This window comes from Metopolophium dirhodum, chromosome 2 (genome assembly GCF_019925205.1).
Source record: "Metopolophium dirhodum isolate CAU chromosome 2, ASM1992520v1, whole genome shotgun sequence".
NCBI lineage: Eukaryota > Metazoa > Arthropoda > Insecta > Hemiptera > Aphididae > Metopolophium > Metopolophium dirhodum.
The window spans coordinates 20,193,664-20,218,685 of NC_083561.1; the positions used below are offsets into that span (position 1 = coordinate 20,193,664).

Below are 25,022 nucleotides of genomic sequence, written 5' to 3' on the forward strand. Positions count from 1 at the left end.
TTTTTATAATTTAATTACGAATCATACGATTAATTGCATTTAAAACGTTTTTTATTTAATATTTAAAATATGTTTAATTTGTTTTGCTGACTCAATAGCTTCTAAAATGTAACATATCTATTGCAAGTTTATTATAATTGATAACTTATCAACAACTCTTTTGACGTTATACTAGTTTTAGATGCTTCCGTTCCTCATTTATTTAATTTACTTGAACCCAGTTTCGTAGTGATTACATGTATCGTAAACGTTTCCCTCGACTTTGGAATGTGATCGAATGTTTCTAATGCGTTTGAGTGAGGAATTACTGAATCGGTTGATTTACGTAATTTGATTGAAGACTCACTAGAAATAGTTTCGAAGTCAAATATAGACATTAATTAGACATCAAATAAACGAGTGCCATAAACATCCATACATACCATTAAATGCGGATCAATCCTAGCAATCCCGAAAATACCGATATATTCGTATTCATCATTACGACTTGACGGTCTTGTCGTATCGATTTTTACGCCATCGTCATACGTCAGCGTAGTTTTCACTTTTACGTGGCCTAATATTATTCGATTTATTATTATTTTTCACACTTCTCTACAGCTTGAAAATATAAATATTCAAACTCGTTTCTGTATGCGTAGTGATCATCATAACAATATTTGCTGTTTCTTCTTCGATCTCTTATTGTAATTTGGATAGGTGCTTATTCAAATTTATCTATTCTGCATTACTCACTAAGATATAAATATCTCTCTCGGTACAGTTTATCATTCTAGTTAATTTTCCTTTTAAAATACGACAGTGTATGTGCAACGCGTTATAACTATGGACTTGTTATGAGAACAAATTATATAAATCAACAAAATTAACTATATTCAAATCTTAATATTGTTTTCTAAATTACGCTACACACTTAAGGTTTTTTTTTAACACTGTACGTATTCGAAAATTGTATTTACCTAGAAAGTTTAAGGCTGGTCAAATTATGGATCACTTTCTTCTGTACTTTGGATGTATTGACAATAGTTGTTGTTTTCCATATACCCAATGATTTTTATGAGTGTTTTTATAAGGATGTGCACATGGTTTTTCGTTAACTGGCTGAACTACAGCCAAAAATGTGTGTTTTGTTGAACATATTGACTGATAGTATAATAATAATAATATTATATAATATGGTAACATAATAATTGACAATAACAAATGATAACAAATGATAACAAATTATAACAGAGTAGTGGACTGTTTAGCGTATAAATGAAAAATGTCCAAACATACTCCCCCCGTTGAGGGTTGAAGGGTTTCAACAATATTACAAAAAGTGTCTTAAACAGAGACAACATAATATAAATAAGAAAAATAAATACATAAAGTGGTAACATAATATGACATGTGAATTAAATAATAACAATTAGAAAAAATATTTAACGATTATAAATTAATTATTAATTAATAGGCAACTTGATTAATTTTGTGATGGTTCTTGTCAGCTCGGCTACAGCAGTACGTGTTTTAACCACTCTTACTTGACCATCACCGGTACTTGGAAGTAGTTGAGTGATTCGAGCTAAAGGCCACTGTGTAGGTGAAGTCTGAATGCCCTTAACTATGACAAGGTCCCCCACTTGTAGATTGGGTTGAGTAAATCGCCACTTAGGCCTGTTCTGTAATGAACATAAATACTCGATAGTCCATCGTTTCCAAAATCCCTGTTGAAGTCTTTGTATGAGGTTCCACCTAGTCAAACGATTCATAGGAATTTCTGTTAGTTCTGATTCTGGCAAAGCTATAAGTGGCCTTCCTACAAGGAAGTTTCCAGGGGTAAAAGCTGAATAGTTAGTGGTATCCATGGAGACAGCTTGAAGTGGTCTGGAGTTTTGGTCCAAAGTAGATAGAACTGATGTAGTGTGACAGGTGACGTTTTCACTTCTGGTTTCCTTAAGCGGTAGTTCATAACCACCAGCAATAATCCATCCTAATTTTTCAGTATTCTGGAGTGTCGGCCAACCTTTGTTTCCGCATGACTGACCAGTATTTAGCAGCCTAAAGAACAACTCAGCACCAATTACAAATCAATTTTACCTGGTTTTTAGAATGTTTGGTCGGCTAAGGGTAGATTATTTATATGTTTCCATTCAGAGATGTCTATTTTATGTGTAGGCAGGTTCATTGTAATTATAGGTGTAACCAGAGCATTTAATTTGTATTGTTTTGATGTAGTACAAAATGAGATGTCAAATGTTGTTATCTCCCGCACACTTGTTGTAGTGTTCGAGATACCATCTATGATTACATTACGCTTCTGGCGTTTAAAATATAGCCGTTTAGTCAATACTGATGATATGAAGTGAGACTGGGTACCAGAATCTCATAGTGCATGACACATTTCTTTTTGACCATTAGTACCATGTATGTGTATTAAGGCTGTGACTAATAACGTTGTAGATGTAATTGTTGATTGAGTAGTGCCATGATGAACCACAACATTGTTAGCCATCTCTGTCGAGACAGCTTGCACCCCTTGCTCGCCATATGCCTTATTTGTAACCATTTGGTTGTCACTAGTGAGATGTGATGTATGATCTGATGTTATAAGAAGGTGTAACTTGCATGAATGTTGGACACTGATATATTAAATGGTAGCTTTGAGCACATACTGGACGTGATTTCTTTCCCAGACCAATTGATGACTCATTTGTTAGCAAAGCATGTGTTGTCGTCCACGTAATTTGTTTACTTTTAAAAGTACCATTAACTTTTAGCTGTACAGTATCAAGTGCATGTATGTGATTTTCAATGAACATATATAGATTCTGCCATGATTGCAACTCAGTTGACTTACAACTTTATAATACCCAGGTTTGCCGTATGCTATTTGGTAATCTGTTAGATACAATATATACTAAAATTGCTTCCCAATGTTTTACTGGAAGTTCTAGTACCTTAAGAGCAGTCTTGTTAAGTATTCAAATACTTGTATTTAAATACTTTTTTTGTATTTCAAATACTTTTCAAATACTTTTTGACCAATGTATTCTAAAAACTTAAAAAAAAATTTTTATTTGTATTTTTATTCTAGAATATTAAATACTTTTTTTCATTCTCGTGGTCTACTCCAAATTCCAATTACTAATAATTCGGAATGTACTATTTTAAATGTTGATTCTAAAATATTATTTTAAAATGGTGTATCTCAATCTGCCGAAACATCTGACGTATGTCAGCAGTACAAACATGTCTGTACATACGCTATCTGGTGATAACTCTTACTATGTCACGATGTAGCTTATGACCTCGATGTAACGTGTCGTTCAGTGACTTCCCATTGCAAGCAATAGCAGATCCATCAAAGACAACTAGTCTATAGACATTAAAGTACCATTAACTTTTAGCTATACAATATCAAGTGCATGTATCAATTTCCAATGAACATATATAGATTATGTCATGATGGCAACTCAGTTGACTTACAACCTTCTATTTCCCAGGTTTGCCGTATGTTATTTGTTAATCTGTTAGATACAATATATAATAAAATTGTATCCCAATGTTTTACTGGAAGTTCTAGTTCCTTAAGTACTGATAAATGTATTCTAGTAACGTCCAACAGATTTCTTATAGTGTTCACTGATTCACCATTAATGACAAGTTGTGATAAAAAGTAGTGCATTTATTTTTGTACTACGAGACGTTTATTATCATACTGATTAATGAGTAGTGACCATGCTTCTTTATAGTTTAGAGCCGTTGACGATAAGGTTGCAATGACTTCCCGGTGTTTGACCTTGTAGACTGGTCTTCAAATAATACTTTCTATGCACATCATCAATAGTTTCATTATTATGAACTATCAACATAAATTGATCACGGTAGGAGTACCATTTTTCAAACTTGCCATTAAATGTAGGTATATTCGTGGGTGGAAGTTTTATCAATTAATGTACATTTCTGTCATGTGGTAATTTTTTCGGTTTAATGTCTTCTTCTGATCTGTGTATATGTGCTGATAAAATTTCTTTAGTATGTGCATAAATGTCACTTACTTCTTCCAATACTTCTATGTAAGTGTCAATCTTCTCATCTTCAGCAGTCATCGTAAGTTGCTCAAACTCTTTATTATAGATGTCAAACGCTTGTTCTAACAATTCTAATTGAACTTTTGTTTGCTCTGAGGTTAAGTTAGATACATTTTCCGCTGAAATATGATCCCGCTTCTTTACAATGGGCTTGTATTTGTTACTTAACGTTTTAACTGACATGACTGTAAATCAAGCTGTAAATGTAACTTCGTGAATCAGGTACATATTATACACAGATGAAAAAGGATGAAAAACCGAATCGATTGGAAAAAATGTTTTGCATATACCTGATGATTTTTATGAGAGTTTTTATAAAGACGTACACATGGTTTTTCATTAACTGACCGAAAAACAGCTAAAAATGTGTGTTTAATTGAACATATTGACTAATAGTATAATAATGATAATCCTATACTATAAAATGATAAGTAGAGAACCAGTGGCTAATTGGAAGTTAATCGATTTTGACTTGAGATGACTGACTTACTAGACACTTCAACACGGTTTTCGACTTTACACTTTTTACACAAGAAAAAGCACCAGAAATGCGACGACACATGCCACTCTATCCACCGCAGGTGGATTGCTTATTTTTGTTTCATCTTAGACGGGTAATGACTGACTTGCTGGACACTCTAACATGCAGGTTTTCGAATTTACATTTTCTTACACATACAAAAAAGCACCAGACATACGCTGGGGGATAGTATCATTATTAAACTGCCGGTTTTCATGGGCCATGGGAGATTTCTAGACACTTAAACTCGACTTTCAAACGTTCCCGCCTTCGAAACGAGACCGCTAAAGAGCAAGGCCTGAAATTCTTATCACAAAATCACCTTCTATATAAGTGCGACATTTATAATTCGAATGAATGTGTCTCCAAAATCAGTACTCACTTACAACTAATACGGGGGTCCAGGGTCTAACTATATTTTCGATTATTCACCTATCTACGCAACTATACCTGGTAATATACGCTTTAAATATTGTCCACGATCCGATGCAGTTGGATCCCTTACCTATGCGATTTTATGAATGATACCTAGACAAACGAATAAACCTATCGACTCTACACTTTTTAACAATTTTAACAACCAAAATCAGCAGACAAACGGGAGGTGATCCTGGAGATCGTATCCAGCTTATCCATTTACAACGTTCGTGACGCTCAAATACTTCTAATTTTACTAGCTAAAATGAATGATTGGCGTTGGAGTGGAGATTTCAACATAAACATTCCAGACGAAAAAATCAACTATTAATTAAATTGTTAAATAATGAATTTGGTATAACGATGTCAAATGATCGCAATCTTAGCACAACGATATACAAAAGTACTATTGATGCGGTCTTTTAAATAGGTTCGAATCAATATTGTTCGTTTCTTACTTCAGCTATCAGCAACCTATCATATCAGTTTTGAAGATGTAAAATAATTAACTATAGCGCAATAAATGAATATTGTATCTTACCACATAAATAAATGATAGTACTTTTATAATGATAATTAAAGCAATTCGTGCAAAATTATTACCTGACCATTCCAAAATATCAAAAATGCACTACGTTAATATTCAAGTTTTTACTTCTGCCAGCACTTCCGCAGTGCAACCCGTCGTATTTTTTTATAAGCATTTAAGGTTGGAATTTTGACAAAATTTATCAAATTTAAAATTTAATAACTATTTTCAATTTATAAATTGTTCAAATTTTATAGCTGAGGATTGAAAATTTAAAACAAGATTCCACATAAATAGGTTATATTATATTAATTACTTTATTCACAATAATATCATATTTTGGTAATATCATAGGCTGACTGACCATTTTTGCTCAGAATCGTTTTTCTTATACCTACAATGATATTATATCATTGAATTAAAATTTAACACCATCCATTACAGTGACCCACTTGTAACTTACTGTACAGCAGAGCGACATCCACTTACCCACTTTTAACTATTTATTATTAAATTTTAAATAAGTCATTAATAACAATGATTTTAATAATTTGATAATACTTGGTTTTCCTACGACTTTGATTTAATTATATTTAAATACATAAATAATAATATGGTTATTAATTTATATTTCATATTTTTTTTTACAGTTTACAGTAAGATTTATTTAATTAATTTTTATTTTAAGGATATTTAAAATGTATTTTTGTTTGAAAGTTGATTAGTAAACTAGTAAATATTTTTTATTGTTTAAATTGATTTTTAATTTTTAAATCGGAAACACTCTAGAAATTAAACGTTATAAAAGCTATACATTATGGAAGAGTGTGCATTTTTTCTGAATGTATAAATATTAGGTCAGCTATATTGTGTGTAGCTATGATAACATTTTCCAAATTTGGTTTTTCTATTGTTATTCCAATAAATATTTTATTTCGGTTTGATAGTGTAAACAAATTTTCCTAACATAACCTATTTAAAATGCTTCTTTTAATCTTGTATGTTTCTGATAAAAATTTTAATTCTTAATATTTGTTGACACGCAATTGAGCATAGTGTATATTATATTTTATTTTTATAAGCCATGGAGTTATTAAGATATTTATACGTTACGAAATGGTAAAGGATATACTATAAATAATTTATTAAAATCTGAAATTAATATACAAATTAAGATCAAATTTATATTCGTTTTTTTATTATAACACTGGAAAGACCTCAGACGTCAGATTCTCAATGGATGCACTTAACTGAGTTTAAATCATTAAGACATGGTAGAAATGACCAATTTGAGTACCGTTTTAATTAATATACATTTTAGATTTTTTTTATTTATAAAAAAAAAAATTTTAATTTAAAATCCTCAACTAAAACGTTGTAAATTTATTGAGAATTTTTCAAAATATCTCTATATTTGTCGCATTAATCGTAGTATATCAAAACTATTATATAATTATTCTTATAAATTACCGTCGGGTATTTTTTTTCTAGCAAACCTATGTAAGTTGTTTTATTATATATTAGGTACCTACTACCTATATTAGATTAATCTTACATGTGTATATAATTTAAAATTATAATGCTCATATTATTTTATTAAATAAAGTAGTTACATTAATTTTTTAAGATTCTTAAAAAAAAAAAAATGAAGCTATTTAATTACAAAATTTAAATATGTTGTTTTTATTTTTTAGTTGATTGCATTTTCTTATAGTACCTAAAACAATATTATAAATACTCTATAATTAATAACTACAGTTTTTATTTTATTTCAGCTGAAGCAGGTATGTAATCAATTTTTTTTTATTGGTCTCAACATTTTTATATCGCATTACATTTGTAGTAAAATAGAAAAAAAATAGATAACCAATTATTAAGGTGGCTTATGTTGAGTTTTTTTATGCTATCTTTGTTTTTTGTACTGTCTTTATTTATTGTTATCATTTTTATTTTGTATGATATAATTGTTTAATGGTCTTCAATCTTATAAATCGCAATCGGATTCCAATACAAAACTTAATTTGTACAGCTGAAAATTTAGCTATATTGAAAGCCACAGAATAAGCTTCTCCGTAGAGAATAAATGCTAAACCATATATTATACTGACTCACTCAGTGCTCTCAAAAACTTAGACGGTCCTAAAAAAACAAAGCTATATGCACTAAAATATTTAAAAAAATATTTAAAATCAAAAAAGACATTAATATTGTTAATATTTGGCAGTACTTGTTAATTTTAGATCTAATATTTTTAGATATATAAATAATAATATTACTAATTAATATTTTATAACTTGTTTTCCAGCATACCGTGAGTAACAATTTTGAATATTTTGTTCCGATGAATTTTATAATTTATTTTTATTTGAAAGTTTCTTGGTAAATTTACAAAAGCAAAATTAAAAATTTTTTTTTTTACATTGTTTTTTAATCAATTGGAAATCATATTATAAGATACAATTTTCAAATTTGCAACTCTCTTTAGAAATTAGACGTTATAAAAGCTATAAATTATGGAAGAGTGTGGATTTTCCCGATGATATTTTGTTCCGTTCGATAATTAATTGTTCCCTTTTGAGACATTTTGTTTTGTTTTTGGATTTTTTGTTCTTCTGTGGAGACATTTTGATTCTTTTTAATGTTTTAACAAAAATAAAGTAGGATTTTTTATTCCTTAATTTAAAAATCAAAAGTAAAACGGAGGATATTGTGTTCTCTCAAAGGACTTTTTATTCAATTGTGTGAATAATTAAACCCTTTTATAAAATTTAAGAGTGGAAAAAAATATCCTATATCACAGTGGAGGTCCTGCATGCTCAGGAATATGCAATAGAGGAAATTATTTTTATTTTTATTTTTTTGTTTCTGTTATCACATTTTAGCAGTGGGGGCCCTCCTATATGTATACTCAATGTGTATCCGGGTGGGTGGTCATTGGTCATAGACGATAGACCACGGTGGGTTGTTTTTAAAACAAATATTGAAATATCCGCATTAATATTTTTAATAGTTTAATTTTAAATTTGAATACAATATTACATTGATGTAACCGTATTTGAAAATGTGAAATGACAATTACAGTTTTCTTATCTAATTTTTTTAATTTGTTTTTTTTTTAACATAATTAATTTTAATTTTTAAGCGTAAATAAATTTTTTTAATTTTCAAAAAATTCGGTTTTTTTTTTTAATTTTCTGAAAACTGGTTTTTTTTGGAAATGTATTATTTTAATATTCTCCATGTTTTCCACGTTTTCCGAGACTGTGGGAAAAAAACTGTTTTTTTCGGAATTTTTCCGAATATTTTCCGGCATTTTGATAACTAGTTTTTATAGTTATACAAATAAGAATATATTTCATTTTTCATAAGAATTGACGTGCGTGCGTGTGCGAGTATTGCGATTTACAATGATTCTCGGAAACACACTAAATAATGTTAATTTACTAATAAATTACTACTCATACATAAACATAGCCCAAATGTTGATGTCATGGTAATTGCCTAAATATTACTCCTTATAACATGATACGCTGGAGCTTTATTTTGGTTTATTTAATTATAATATAGTTTGTTGAAATACAGTTTATATTTGTCTCAATAATACCCCACTTTATCCTGCAAAACTACCAAGTACTTATCTAAAATTGCCAAACAGTTATAAGAACAAAATGTATCTTATTATAACCAGTGTTCATCGAATACATTTTCTTCAAGTAAATTATTTGGTATTATTTTATAATGTACAACAATCAAAAACTTGAAAATAATAGTTAGGTAATAAAGTTATAAAATATCTAATATACTAAGCCCTTCTTATATTTTCTTATATGTACTCTGAATTCTGATATAGTACCTAATATAGTTCTTAAATTATTATTTCTTCAAACCGAAAAATGTATAAAATCAAATTAAAAAATTTAATCAAGTACTCCTAAAAATAAATACAATTTAATTAAAAGTAAACAATTTTACTATTAAGTATTTACCAACTTGTTTTTATTATTTAATTGGACGGAAAATATTTTACACTCCCATATGGGACTTGCGCTTTAACCACTATTTATTTACACAAGGCTGACTAATAACGAGTGGCGACTAAAGACGTGACTAAATACTTAAGACTTAAAACGTGTTAGCATAGGATTGTATAGTATTCGAATTTAATTTATTTAGTGTTTTGAATACTTTCGAGAATATAACTTTTATTTTACATATTTTTTGAAATGAAGTTTTTTATGGCACAATGCGGGTTGGCCGGGAAAAACGTTCCTGATGAAATACTATAATTTATTATAAATTAAACAGTTGTTTTAGCCAAAACAATTTTATTCCATCTTATACTGATCGATCTAGTTATAGATTTTAAAACTGGTTTGAATTCATTATTATGTCTACTTGATATTGATCAGTCCACTATTCTCAATTTCACCCCCCAAACATCTATAAATTTAACTTGAATATTTAGGAATTTCGAAATTTGAAAACATTGATTATTTGGGATTTATTCGGAATATAAACAGAAATCTTAAAATGTGGACTGACCAATATCAAATAGACATTCTAACGAATTTAAATCAGTTTTCTGAAATATTATCGTATTATTAGATCGATCGGTAGGATGGAACAAAAAAAAAGTGGTAGTGGTAAGTTGGAGTGACGGTCCGCGATAGATTGATTATAAATATCTTGCCTATAATATTGATAATATAATTATTGATAATATATCACCACACTATGTATATTATGCATTTATAATTATTATAATGAATAAAATATATTTGACATTTTGTGACATTTCGTCCCGTTTTAGGATTTTTATTCCGTTTTTAATTTAATCCTTTCAAAGGACATTTTGTTCCGTTTTAAGATTTTGGTTCTAAGATTGATTATTTTGAAAAAGGAACAAAATGTCCCCAAAAAGGAACAAAATGTCCACGGAACAAAATATCACCTTACCTTCGAATGTACTTATAGTTCTTAGGTCAACTACATACTTGCAATTCCGATAACTTTTTCAGTGTGGTTTGATAGGCGCAAATACATTTTGTTCACCTAATCTAACTTATTTAAAATGGTCATTTTAAACACGTATGTTTCTAAAATATGTTTTAAATCTTAAAATTTTTTAGCATTCATTTGAACATAGTAAATGAAGACTAAAATTATTGTATTTTATTTGTAGATATGATAGCCGTATGTTACAAAATATTGAAGAATATACTAGGGATTCCCAAATAATTTATTAGAAAACTGAAATTAATATACAAATTAAAATCAAATTTAGATTTGTTTTCTATTTATACAAAAAACCATTTTCTTTCAAAGTTGGACCCCATTTTGTAAAACTATCGAGAGCTTATTAAATAAATTACTAGATTAGCACTTTAATTATGCTAAATTATAATTATTTAATAATTATAATTATAAATTACCACTGGTTGTTTTATTTCTAGAAAATAGTTTTCGTAAGTTGTTTTTGATTTATTTATACAGTTTTATATTCGATTAATTTTAAATGTGTAAATAGTTCATGACTCCAATATTCATATTATATTAAATATACTTCAAGTACCTAGTAGCTATAATATTGATGACCTATTTGTAGTTGTCTACCATGATTACCCTCCCTATAGTAATACTATAAACTATACATCTTTAATCTCATTTATTAACCTAACCTTACGAAAATCTTCAGAAATGTTGAGGTCATCTAGTTTTTGTATGTCAAAGAGTTCTGTTTGTTTTTCTTTTTTCTTTTCTATTTTCTTCAATTTCACTTTAAGCCTACAACTAGGAATCGGTCAGACCCATATTCCACACCAGCAGAAGGTCCTTACATCTAGTACACTATTGCTGAATCTTGTTTCACCAATATATGATCAATTTGGTTAATGTATCTGACATTCAGGTACTTTTCTCTATTTACTTATGTAGAAATGACGTGCTTTTTTTCAAACCTTTTCATATTATAGCTAATTGGATTGGTCTGCACCCATTATTATTCGATAGCTGATGTAAGCTTTGAGATCCAGTAGTTGTTTTGAAGCACTCTTCTTTACCAATCTAAGCATTAAGGTCACCTACAAAGATTTTGATACAATGGGATTCCCTCTAAAGAGGATTCCAATAGTAAATATTATTCATTCTTTTCTTTGTCCCTTTACTTTTCGGATGTGCAACGACCAATACTATTTTTAAAAATGTTTTCTCTACTATAAGTATTGTCAGTCTGGAATTCACTATTTTTAAATATTTAATTGCGGGTACTACATTTTTTTTAACGATAAAAATGGTGCATCCTATTCTGCGATTATCGCATTGACTTAAAAATATTTTTGCATTCCCTAATTCTGTGGAACCTTGTTTGTTCCACCTTATTTCTTGTATAGCTAAAATCCCTAACCTTTATTTATTAAATTCCTTAACTTATGCTGAAGCTGCTCTTGCCTGATATAAAGTTCATATGTTCCATGTTCCAAAACTTAGGGCCAATTTCCAGTTTTCCTGTCTTGATTCCATTACTCTTTCTTTAGGTGAATGTTTGAATTCCTGAACATTGACTTTTTACAATAGTGGGTTGTTAGCCCACCGTCCAACCCCCAACTTAAAGGACTAGCCACCAAAGTCTGTTGGAACCCTTGTGGGACTGTTGCAATGCATGTGTATGCATTGGGCGACGAAGGTTCGTCACACCCGTTACCGATTAAGGTACCCCTGTGGGAAATGTCTCAAATGGCTACCATTGAATTGGCTCCCGATGTTGGGTAAATATGAATTCAACCCTTGAATTGGCTCCTGAAAAATGTATGTTTGAAATGGCTCCCTAAACTGTAAAATAATTATTATTTAACCAGGAGTTCTCATATCTTACACGTTTACTTTTTACGACGTCAACCTTACATAGCTTAGCAGTTTGCACTCAAATATAGTATAGTACTGGATATCCCAAAACTATTATATATATTATTGAATTTAGTCTTATCTTCTTAATCGTCTTAATCTACTATAATAATCGATTATCATTGACTCCTATAATACACTACTTTTAATTTGTTGTTAATATTTAATGACCACGGCAGCAATGTAGGTATTATACTTTATTAGTAGCTACGTTGTATTAACGCGAGTGTGTAAAAATGAATTCCGTTTAGAAAATGCTAAGTGAAAGGGAAAAATTAATTTTTATAGTTGATAAATTTAAGTTTAGTTTTCATAAACTCCGCTCAAATGGCCAACATAAGTAGGTGCATAAAATGTTGACTAAATATTAATATAAGCATTTTCAATACACCATAACATTGTCCAAATATTTAAATTTATTTTGAGCTGTTAACGAACATTTTCAGTTTCCATTTTTATTAGTTTTTATTTACTATAAATATCAATCAAATTATATTTGTTGGTTAAAAAAGCTTGAAAATCTAATAGAAGGGTCCTAGTATATTGTTTCAAAGTCAGATAAAAAAATTTAAAGAAAGACCAGTCACAATTTTTTTTTAAGCATCTAAAATTGAAATATTGACAAAATACGGAAAAATCACGAAAATCAGCAAATTATTTTAAATTGAGAATTCATAAAATTTTTTTTTTTTAAATCTAAGATTTGAAAATGTAATACAAGATTATCCATAAGTTTGTCTACCCTTATCAAAAAAAAAATGTCTACACGAAAGTCAAATTAAATTTTTATGAGCGTTTGAAATATTTTTACAATATTTGATATTCACTCGATATTTCATGTAACAGTTTTTTTATTTTGTTGTAATTAAAAAACATATGACTGTAGATACTTGAAAATTTCACTGAATGTTTGTATTAGCATTTTCTATACACGATAATATTTTGAAAATAATTTGACTCTTTTTGAGCTGTTTACAGACATTGACAGTTTTCAATTTTTTTAGTTTTTTTTTCTATAAATACCGATAAAATTTTATTTGTTGGTTAAAAAAGCGTGAAAATTTAATTTATAAGGCTCCTGATATATCGTTCTAATGGCAGTTGAAAAATATTAAAAATACATAGGCACAAATTTTTTTTATAAGCATTTAAAGTTCGAATTTTGACAAAATTTATCAAATTTATAATTTGATAATTATTTTGTAGTTAAAAATTTATAAAATGTTCAACTTTTATAGCTAAGGATTGAAAATTTAAAACAAGGCTCCACGTAAATAGGTCATATATAAATTACTTTATTCACAATAATATCATCAAATATACTTGGTAATATCATAGGCTGACTGACCGTTTTCGCTCAGAATCGTTTTTCTTATACAATGATATTATATCATTGAATTCAAATTTAACACCATCCATTACAGTGACCCACTTGTCACCTACTGTACAGCAGAGCGACATCAACTTGCCCACCTTTTTTTTGTTTGATTGTGTACATTATTATTTGTTCTTAATTTTTAAATAAATGTATAACATACATTTTATAATGATGCGCTTAGAAAGCACGATACAAGCAATAATTAGTATGTAATTAATAATTATATGCATAATTATTGAATATTATTTTTTTTTCTAATTATTATTCAAGTTTGTATTTATATAAAATACATATAATTATTATTCAAACAGCTGTATATTTTTATCGAATTAAGAACCCACGTCAACTACACTAGGAAATAACGTATAACTTTAAAATACCAACAACATTTTGGTAACCAATATATTTTTGAAAACAAAAAACAGTATGGAGCCAATTCAACAGTTAATTCTCGGGAGCTAATTCAACGGTAAAATATTGACTACCTGTATTGAGGAGCCAATTCAATTGTGCCGTCTCAAATCTACTTACCAAATTCACAAACTTAATCAGCTCAAACAGATTCGTATGCAAATCAAGATATAATAGAAATATACTGAACTTTAATAAAAATAAAAATAAATTAAATAAGACTCTGTGTGTGGGGGTTAAAATTGTTTTTTTTTTATTCATCGAATTTTATTACGGTTAGGTAAGGTTAGGATTTTGTATTAATTGATTATATTAATCCACCGTAGGTTAGAAACTTGGTATAACTTTAATACTTAAGAGTTAAATCATACACTTACTTAAAAACAGCACGGTTGTTTACCTGATAATATACTGCTGCGAAGAAGAATTTTTATTCTATGCAACAGAAAAGTTAAAATAGATCTAGAACATCATACACCGAAATAATTAAATAAGGCATTGAACAAAGTTTGAGTCGTAGGTATACAGTTTGTACATTTATCGGGTAACGAAAGTAACAAAGGTGACTTATGCCCGGGCAACGCCGGGAGAGACAGCTAGTTAATATATTATAAATTCTTGCTAATGCTTGACCCTCGTTAGTAAAACGTTGTATAATTCTTGGTGATAATATACTTTGCAGGACAATAGTTATTTTATCCCTATAACTCTTAGATTACGATCATAAGGAATTATATTATTAATTAAATAGTATGTTAATTTTTTATTTCTAGAGAGTAATAGTACGTATAAATCACATTATTGTTATTACTTTTTTTTTTCATTTTGTTACTCAAGGTTTACTAGCACAATAATAATAAAAATAATAATAAGGGCGTTGGTTGCGGAATATAAACAAAAAAAAAATCTCCGCACATTATAATGATGAGCAGAAAAATGATAATAATTTGGCAACAGCCCGACTAATAAATTTACATACAGAGCTACGAAAACAAAGAAAATAAATATGACAATTAATACAATAACAATAATACACAATGATGATAGGATACAGAACAGGAGTCTTGTGTGGTCGAGAAGGGAGATGTCGCCGGCGGCGCGCCGATTACTGTCACGCGATAAGCACTAATTGCTCGGCGCGAACAATTACGTTATCCCTATAGTTCTTAGATTGTGAATCATAAGGTATAATTTTATTTATTGAATACTACGTTTATTATTTTATTTCTAGATATAAGAGGTGCGTGTATATTATATTATTTATTAATTTTTAATTTGTAAAATTTATTGTGTTCAATTTGTATGATTTGTGTCTCATAACTCATACCTAAGTTATACCTTATATTATGATCATCATCCTCAAAGGTTGACTTACTCACCAAATACTATTTAAGATATGAATCCGTTTAGTTGACAGTCCGTTACCCATTATGTAGACCCATGCACCTTCTATATAATATCGACTATTCATGGTTCTTAAACTATAAAAGTTAATCAATTTACATTAGCTTTACTTGTGGTACACGAAACGGCGCTTGAATTTAAATGAAACTTATTTTCTTTTACGTTACGTCCAAGAGACTGTCCTCAACTATAGCTCAATAACAAACCTATACAATGTAAAATAACTTGGGCTAACCTTAAATAGCCGGCTTACATGAGCAGTGAGCACACTACACATTCACCTCAAACGTAGAATACTCAAAAATGGAAGACACCAACAACAACAGCTACTTACCTTTAAACATGTCCATTAAAAAACAAGAGTCATTATATTATACAAAATTCTACTTAAACTAATATGGATATCTATATAATATGACACACAATTCAGGTGGTCTTTAATCCTATAATTCTGGTATATATACATAGATATTACGATGGATGCTTATACAATACATTGGAAAACCATTTATCCTTATTATGAATCAGAACAACTAAATCTAACTTAACATAGTGATAACAACATACATTGTAGTGGTACCCTCATCTAAATCGTTGTGAAATTCTTGGTGATAATATATTTTGTAGGACAATTATAAATTAAGGTATTGCCATAATTCTTAGATTGTGAATGATAAGGTAAAATATTATTTATTTGTTATTTTATTTCTAGGATTAATAAGTACGTGCATTTTGTATTATTGTTTTATTTATTTTTTAATTTGATCAATTGTTTAATTCAGTTTTTTTGATTAATCATGTCTCATAAGCCATCATTTATATGTATGATCCTAAAAATTTTACTTTCCTACTCAATGAGTAATATTATAGCTAAGAACCCGTTTAGTTGACAAGCCGTCACCCATTATTGGGTATGACAATTACTATTATGGTCCAGATACACATATACACCTTTTATATAATTTTGACTACTAAAGGTTCTTAAACTATACAAATCAATCAACTAACATTTTAAAGTATATTTTATTATTATTAACATTTCAACATATATTTCGATGGATTTAAAATCGGTCTATATAAACGAACATTATAATTTTAAAAGCATTACTATATTTTGATTATTCTGTATCTAAAATTGTACGGTAGGGCCATAGTCTAATAATAATATACTAATATTAACCACAAATTATTATTATAAATATTTTGTTTTTAGTTAGAATAGCAACAAGTACGTATACAGTATATTATATTCAATTTTTTGTAAACTTTATATATAACCATTGAGTGACATTTTCCACTACACAAATTATTCAAAATATTTGCATTCCATTAGAGTATGATGAATTCAATCGTTTTAAATTTATTAAAAACTAATATATAATATTAAATTAAAACATAACTAAAAACTAAGTAGATCATCCAATATTTTGATTCGAATATTATAAAGAATACAAATTACAAACAAAAATTATCATAAAATCCTACAATTTGGAATTATAAAAAAAAAGGTAGTCAAGTGGATGTCGCTCTGCTGTAGTACAGTAGGTTATAAGTGGACCACTGTAATGGATTGTGTTTAATTTGAATTCAATTATATAATATCATTGTATAAGAAAAACGATTCTGAGCGAAGACAGTCCGTCGGCCTATGGTATATTAATATTACTATGTATATTTGATGATATTATTGTAAATAGAGTAATGTATATTTATGACATAGGTATTTACGTTACACCTTGTTTTAAATTTTCAATAATTAATTTCTTTTGTTTTTCCCAGCGCTTTTGAAAACTACTGGGAAATTTTTACTTTTGACCCCCCAAAGTACCAACTAGATTCACTTTTCTATCAGAAAAGTTACTGTTGATGAAAATACAAGCACTTTTACTGTCCTAAAAGGTGACGACAGACTCAAAAAAAAAAAAATACACATCATTGTAAAATCAATAATTTCATCGCTCCACTAGATTTTTAAAATGTCATAAATTATTTTGCAGTTAGATATTCATAAAAGTTTTATTTTTGTACTTGACATTTGAAATTTTTATAGAATGTTCTCAACGAGTTTTCTTCCTCTATCAAAAAAAAAGTTCAGTGGAATATTAAGCTATTTAAAGCTATGGGATATTTTCAATTTTTTAACACTTTTCTTAAGTTTGGTTTCACGTCTGTCTGTGATCAAATCTTGCGCGCTCGATTTGAGGCACTTTTTGAAGATGAAAAATTCTGAAAATTGGTATAGACCTTGGTCTTGGATGACAATACAATAATCCGTTGTCATTTTGGGACATGGACCAAAAAAAAAAAAAAGGATTGTCCCCACGACGTCGCCGTAATATCTCTCGCAGATATTGAACTTTCTCTCTTCCCCAAAAAAAACCGCAACCTCTTACGAAGCAAGTATAGGCGTGTCCTATCCATTATTATAATATCTATGGTAACAACGGTAATTATTACCAAATAACATTATACCGGTATTCTGATATAGGTACCGAAAACACCGGATAACATATTTCTTAAACGTTTAATAAAAATATTTACTTTCAACTAAAAAGTAGAAAATAAAAAATAAAAAAAAAAATTTTAAAAACACACTTTTCCATAAAAACATTTAAAAAAAAATTTTAAAAATTGCACTAAAAAGACAAAAATAATTCTCTGTACTTAAAAATAATGAAAAATTTATTGATGAAAAATTTAAAAGTGTGTGGTGCATCATACAAAACATAAAAAGCCGAGCTAAGTCTCACATACACTTCTTTGTTCAATCCTGTTTATAAGATAGTGACTGGCAGTATATGTCAAGTATAAGAGCAAAATAATGAAAAATTTACTGATGAAAAATTTAAAAGCCAAGGAAAGTCTCACATACACTTCTTTGTTCAATCATGTTTATAAGATAGTGACTGGGAATATATGTCAAGTGTATGAGCACCACACACTTTTAAATTTTTCATCAATAAATTTTTCATTATTTTTAAGTACAGAGAATTATTTTTGTCTTTTTAGTGCAATTTTTAAAATTTTTTTTTAAATGTTTTTATGGAAAAGTGTGTTTTTAAAATTTTTTTTTTTATTTTTACATTTATTTTAACTAGGAAATCTGATTATTTATACAAGTATGCTAAGATGACACAAGGTCTCCGCTCAGAAACATTTTTCATATGAAATTATTTATCGTTGAATTCAAATCTGACACATCCATTACAACGACATTCTCGACAACTACAACTGTACAGCAGTGTGGTACCCACTTTTCCATATTTTTTAATTATAATTATATAAATACGCGATTACTAAACAAGTATATACGTACAAATTCGTATACGTCAAATAAATATTGAAATTACATTAACATTATTTACCTGTAGAACAATCTATTGAAACTATTAAATATTTTAAAATAAATATTTTTAACATTTTAACCAATATAGTTAGGTTGTTGTTATGTGTTATTATTTATACCAAAAACAATTGGAAATTGAATAATTATTGAATAAAGTTAAGTTTTACAGATCTTTCAAAACAATACAAACTATTGTATAACGGCAGTATGTATAATTATTCTCTGTTTGTATGTGTAATTAAGCTGTCTACCACAGAATATTGTGTTTATACCTGTGAGGCACAAATACCTTTTTTTTTTAACAAACAAATGATTTAAGTATTTGAACGAAAGTTACATGACGTTCGGGGTTTGTGGAAGTTTGATAGAAGACTAACAATTCTTTTATCACACCATTCAATAATTTGTAATATCACCTATATCAAGATATCAATTATACTCTCCTAGTTTTAAATCTTTAACATACTTTAAATTTGGCAAATATTTTTGAGATAGAAGCACTTGATAAATAATTGTATCATCATATGAATTACTATTTATTTTAAATAAAAAAAAATAGTTATATAAAAAAATATATATGGGTATGACATATATTTTATTATATAACATATATCATATATTATATTATATATCATAATATATAAAAATGAGTAAGTAAAATATAAATGTAAAATAATGAAACACGGAATTTCCATAAACATATTGTTTCATTCTAAAACCAAGATTTACTCACTAGACTATTCATTCACAGTGGGTTAAAATATGGACTCCAGAGACTTATGTCATTCCAGACAAACCGTTAGGTATCGACAAAATGGAATTGTATGCAATGAATGAAATTCATTATGTTCAAATTACTCGGACAACTAGTTATATAAATCATAAATCGAAATATTTATAGATTAACTACAATAAGTGACCAAAAAAAAATAATAATATCTGGCCGATCGTAGGAAAAAAATTAAATTGTTACTTGTGTTCGAAAAAATAGAATGATGTTTAGTTCGATGTTGAAATATAGAACCATAAATATTCTTAATAGTTTTTTTCAATTACATTTATATTAATATTACTAAAAAAAAAAAATAAGTAATAATATAACTCCTGTCCATTTTCTTCAAATAAAATATGTTAAGATTCAATTAAGATTTTAACCAACCGAGTTTACGTTCTTATATGATATTAGTTATACAAAAAAATATAGGAAATCATCACAATAATGTAATTTATTTTACGTATTTTGCAGAAGATCTCAGAAAATATGTCACAAACGGTATGTATAATTAATGTTATAAATAAATGGTTATAATCAATGCCAAAAACACCCGTGACTGATCGTTTTAGCCAAGATTTTTCATAGTCAATCGAACATTTATAGGTTTTATTCGTATGTGAAAAATAATTCATTGGGTTAGACTAAACTCATTGTTTTTCTGCTCAAGTAACCTTACAGTGTAATAAAATCAGGTTGTTCTATGGGCTGGATATTAATTAGCGAGTTCTGTTGTCTAAGTGTTAGTCATTTTATAATTATATTTTTTTTTTTATATTTATGTTGATAATTTTTTTCTATCTCTGTACAAATTATTGGTAAGATTTATAAAAATCGGGAAGTTTTAAAAATATGTTTTAGTTTTTTAGTTCATAGAAAAAAATGTCAATATTTTCTTAGCTAAAATAAGTACGATTAAATTGGTGTGATTTAAATATAATTTTGACGGGTTTGTGGGCTAAAAATTGTTTTTATATACATAAACAAATTGACTTCTATACGTGTTTATGGAAGGGAAATCTAACTATCTTATTAAAATAATCTAATACCAATTTATTTTGCAGAAAAACCGATTACTTTTTTCTGTCAGAAGTATATGAAGGATTCACAAAAAGGTTTTATTAAAAAATTGTTTACTACTGCTTGAATTCAAATAAATATTTTGTTTACTCATTTGAAAATACATATAAATTAAGCTGTGTCATACAATTACATATTATATTATATCATATTATTATAAATCGTATTATAAATATATACTATGCTCTAATAATTCATATTAAAATAAATTCGATGTATTTGACAAAAAATGATTCAACGTATACCAAATGTTACTAATAGTAGGTTAAATTATAAATTAATAATATATTATATATTATAATACTAATACATACTTAATAATAAAGGTTTGTCTATCTCAACGCTGTATCTTTTTTTTACCCAATGATTGAATTCATAATGAACACATCCGTGATCCATTACGTCTATTACATCCAGACTACAGTGACCTCAATTGACTTGATCGAAGATGATGTATACTCAACAGTGGACAACTTACTGTACAGTGTCAACAACTGATTTTGTCCGGGTGGCGAGTTCCTCCCTACGGCTAATCGATATAATATCCTCACGGGACACCCTGGATATTATATGTAAGGCGTATGCCGTATTGGGTATAAGAGTGGTTACATTCCAAAATGTACTATTGACACTTTTCATATTGTTCAAGTAACACGATTTTCTAATTTGAACTATAGTTAAACAGTAAGAAAACAGTAAAATATGTTAATAATTTAGAAAAATATACTTAATATATTTTTAATGCAAACATTTCTTTAAATATATTATTTCTCTACTTAAATTGATAATTTAAAATGTTGATTACGTCATAGTGTATTATTTCATCCAATAATAGTACATTTTGACGTAATCATATCAAGTTAATAATATTAATACTGTGACTGCTCGATCATGTTTGTCATGTTCTCGAGAGTCATGTGGCCGCCTCGAACATTTCACGGTCGCCAACCACGGACCGAGACCCGAAAGCCGGAGTGCCGTGGATTTTTTTTTTATTATTTAAGAACGGGAATACATTTGACCCAGTAATAGGACAGGTGACCGACGGTGAAATAATAACACCTCAATTTGGGGAAAGATATATATATATGAGTTTATTTGAATAAATTTGTATTAAGTTGGTGCCGAGAAAGCCGAAGGCATAAAACTCGGTCAAAGTAAAGCTATAAAGATAATAATAATACAAGTACAATAATAATAATATAATAATAATAATAATATAATAATAATACCCTAAATAAGTACCGGCCACGGTGAGAATAGTAATAAAAATGTACCCAAAACGTTACCAGTAAATTAGTGTGGGTCCCGTGCCGCCCCTCGGCGCATCAGCGAAACGCGTGCTACTCGCTCATGGTACCGGGAGCTCAGACGGGAAAAAAGGTAGTGATGGCTTTTGCTGGTGTCGGTCAGTTCTTTGCGACCTTTGGTGGCACGGAACACGACAGGTGAGGGAGGGGGGCACATATGTACAGATAACGTGAGTGGCCGGTACTCTGGGCCGTGGGTACTAGGAGGGGAGCGTGTGTGCGACTGCCGGAACGGTGGTGTAGTACGGCGGAGACTGAGGCGCGGGGGATAGTATTCCTTATCTATCTCGTCGCATTTCGCGCTCTCCGGTACCTGCTAGTACAATTATAAACTATGGTAGTATCGTTTGCGTTGGACGTCACAGAAACCCCCCCATGAAAGTTCGATACATCGGAGAGAGCTTTCATGGATGACGATGTTTGAACGCAAACTTAAATAATAATCGGTAATAATTTATAATTGACGGGAATTTCATACGAGAGATGTGTTTGATCCGTTCTTATGATACCTGAGTGCCGACAATGACTTCAGCCTGCTGCAATGGTGACCTGTTCGGTTCGTAGAACGGACGGAGGTGGACAATATTGTAAGTCCCAATAGTTCTGTTGGTGTTTGGATCTGCCAGAGTATATGCATTGTCTTGACGACGGCTGGTGATCACGTAGGGCCCTTCGTATAGCAAGAAGAATTTCTGTATACATTGGTCGACGGATGAACTTAGGCGATGCGTTTTCACCAACACGCGGGTACCGATGACAAATGATAGGGGTACGCCCTGCTTGTCATGGCGGTGTTTTCTTCTTTCGGAATGGGTGAGCTGGATCTCTCGTGCCATGGTCAGTTTAGTTCTCTGTGCTAGAGGAAGACGAAGAGGGAACGAAACGACATTTCCGAATGGGTTATATTGTTCAACGGAAAGAAAAAGCTCTTGTGGGGTGTGGCCTGTTGACTCATGGACTGTGTTGTTTAACACCCATTCAATGTACGATACGTACCGTGGCCACTCGGTATGGTTTTCGTGGCAGTACGCCCGGAACATGCGTCCGAGTTCTCTCATTACTCTCTCAGCTGGATTGGACTGGGGATGGTACACAGACGTCATTGTTGGCGGAACACCGAGGGCTAACAACCGATTCTGCCACACGTTGCTCCGGAACTGTACACCGTGATCGGATACGATGCATCGGGGTTTACCGTATGTGGATATATAGTCATCAATCATGCGATTGGTTACCGCGACAGCAGTGGCCTTCTTCACTGAGTATAGACGGACAAATCGGAAGAAGTTATCTAGTACGACAAAAATATATCGGACTTGGTTCCAACCCGGAGGGAGAGGGCCATATAGATCGACTAATACACGCCCGAGTGGGACATCGGCCAGAACAGATCGCATTTCCCCTTGTGTACGGACTGTGGACGCTTTAGTCTTCTGACACAACACACAACTTCGGACTACTTCCCGGATACGTGACTGGAAGCTTTTGAAAAAACAGAAATCCCGTATGGCGAGTATACACTTCTTTGGTCCGACATGGCCAAAATGACGATGCACCTGAGTGATCAGTTCTTCTACCCTGTTGATGGGGATGTAAACCAGCCATTGATCAGTAGACTTGTGTCGTCGATAAAACAGTACCCCCTCTACTAAGCTATAGTGTTCGAGATACGGGGTCTGCTAACTCTGGGGTTCTTTCAGCAACTGTTGAAGTCTATCGAGGTTAGGGTCCTCCCTCTGGGACAAGCAAATTGATTTGAAAGACGATATTTGACGCTCAAACTCGGCTTGAACCTTTTTTGACGTGATTGTTAAGACACATGGACAACTGGATATCACCTTCTTCGCCTCCTCTCGTCCGGCAGGACTTCTGGATAGAGCATCAATAACATTATCTGAGCCGGGGATGTGTTTTACTTGTAGATTGAACTCTTGAAGGTGTAACGTCCATCGAGTTAATCGAGCGTTTCGCAGGCGACATTGGAATAAAAAAGTTAAGGCTTGATGATCAGTCAGGACAGTGACTGGGTATCCTAGGATGAATACCCGAAACTTCTCACAAGCAAAGACTATAGATAACAATTCCAATTCTGTTATGGAGTAATTACGCTCAGCGGTGTTTAACGTGCGGCTAGCAAAAGATATGGTACGTCGGTCTCCGCTTGGAGAGATTTGAAACAGCTCAGCACCGAGTCCAACTTTACTCGCATCAGTCTGAAGGTAAAACCTCTGGTCGAAATGTGGATGTGACAGATATTGTTCTGTGAATGATTCACGGACCGCATTAAATAGTTTCAGCTCTTCATACCCAAAGCGCCAAGTGCAATCTTTTTTGATGAGTTCAATAAGCGGGCTTATAATTGAGGCATGGTGACACGAAAATTTCCGATAGAAATTACAAAAACCGATGAATGATTGTAGCTCTTTTTTATTCCGAGGTTGGGGAAACTCACGAATGGCTTGAAGCTTTGACGGATCCATAGACATCCCAAGTGGAGTCACAATGTGTCCGAGGAACTTGATCTTTTGTCGGAGAAACTCACACTTGGACAATTTCAATGTCATTCCTGACATGGATATTCTCTTAAACAAAGCGGCGAGGCGTACAAGATGATCGTCAAACGAGGTGGATGAAATTAAAACGTCGTCGACATATATGTGCAGATCGTCTAGGTTGTTGTCTGTCCCATTGATTTTAATGTTTAGCACCGCTTCTAGTGCTTTGCCGAATGCTGTGTTCGAAATGTTTAGACCGAAAGGTACGACGCAGAACTGATAGGTCCGCCCTTCAAAAACAAACGCTGTGAATTTACGTACTGTGGGATGTAACGGCACTTGCCAATATCCGGCACTAAAATCCAGACTGGAGAAAATTGTTTT

General features: G+C 30.4%; 1 long non-coding RNA gene across 2 annotated transcripts; it reads left to right on the forward strand.

Moving 5' to 3' along the window:
* Positions 1-7,271: 7,271 nt before the first annotated feature.
* Positions 7,272-21,174, forward strand: LOC132938414 (uncharacterized). 2 transcript variants are annotated; one of them, XR_009663912.1, is made up of 6 exons: positions 7,272-11,007; positions 15,005-16,356; positions 16,849-16,863; positions 19,151-19,186; positions 20,228-20,254; positions 20,818-21,174. It is a non-coding gene; the product is annotated as an uncharacterized LOC132938414 (long non-coding RNA). The 2 variants fall into 2 exon arrangements; XR_009663911.1 differs by lacking the exon at positions 7,272-11,007 and having other exon boundaries at positions 13,396-16,356.
* The last annotated feature ends 3,848 nt before the right edge of the window (positions 21,175-25,022 follow it).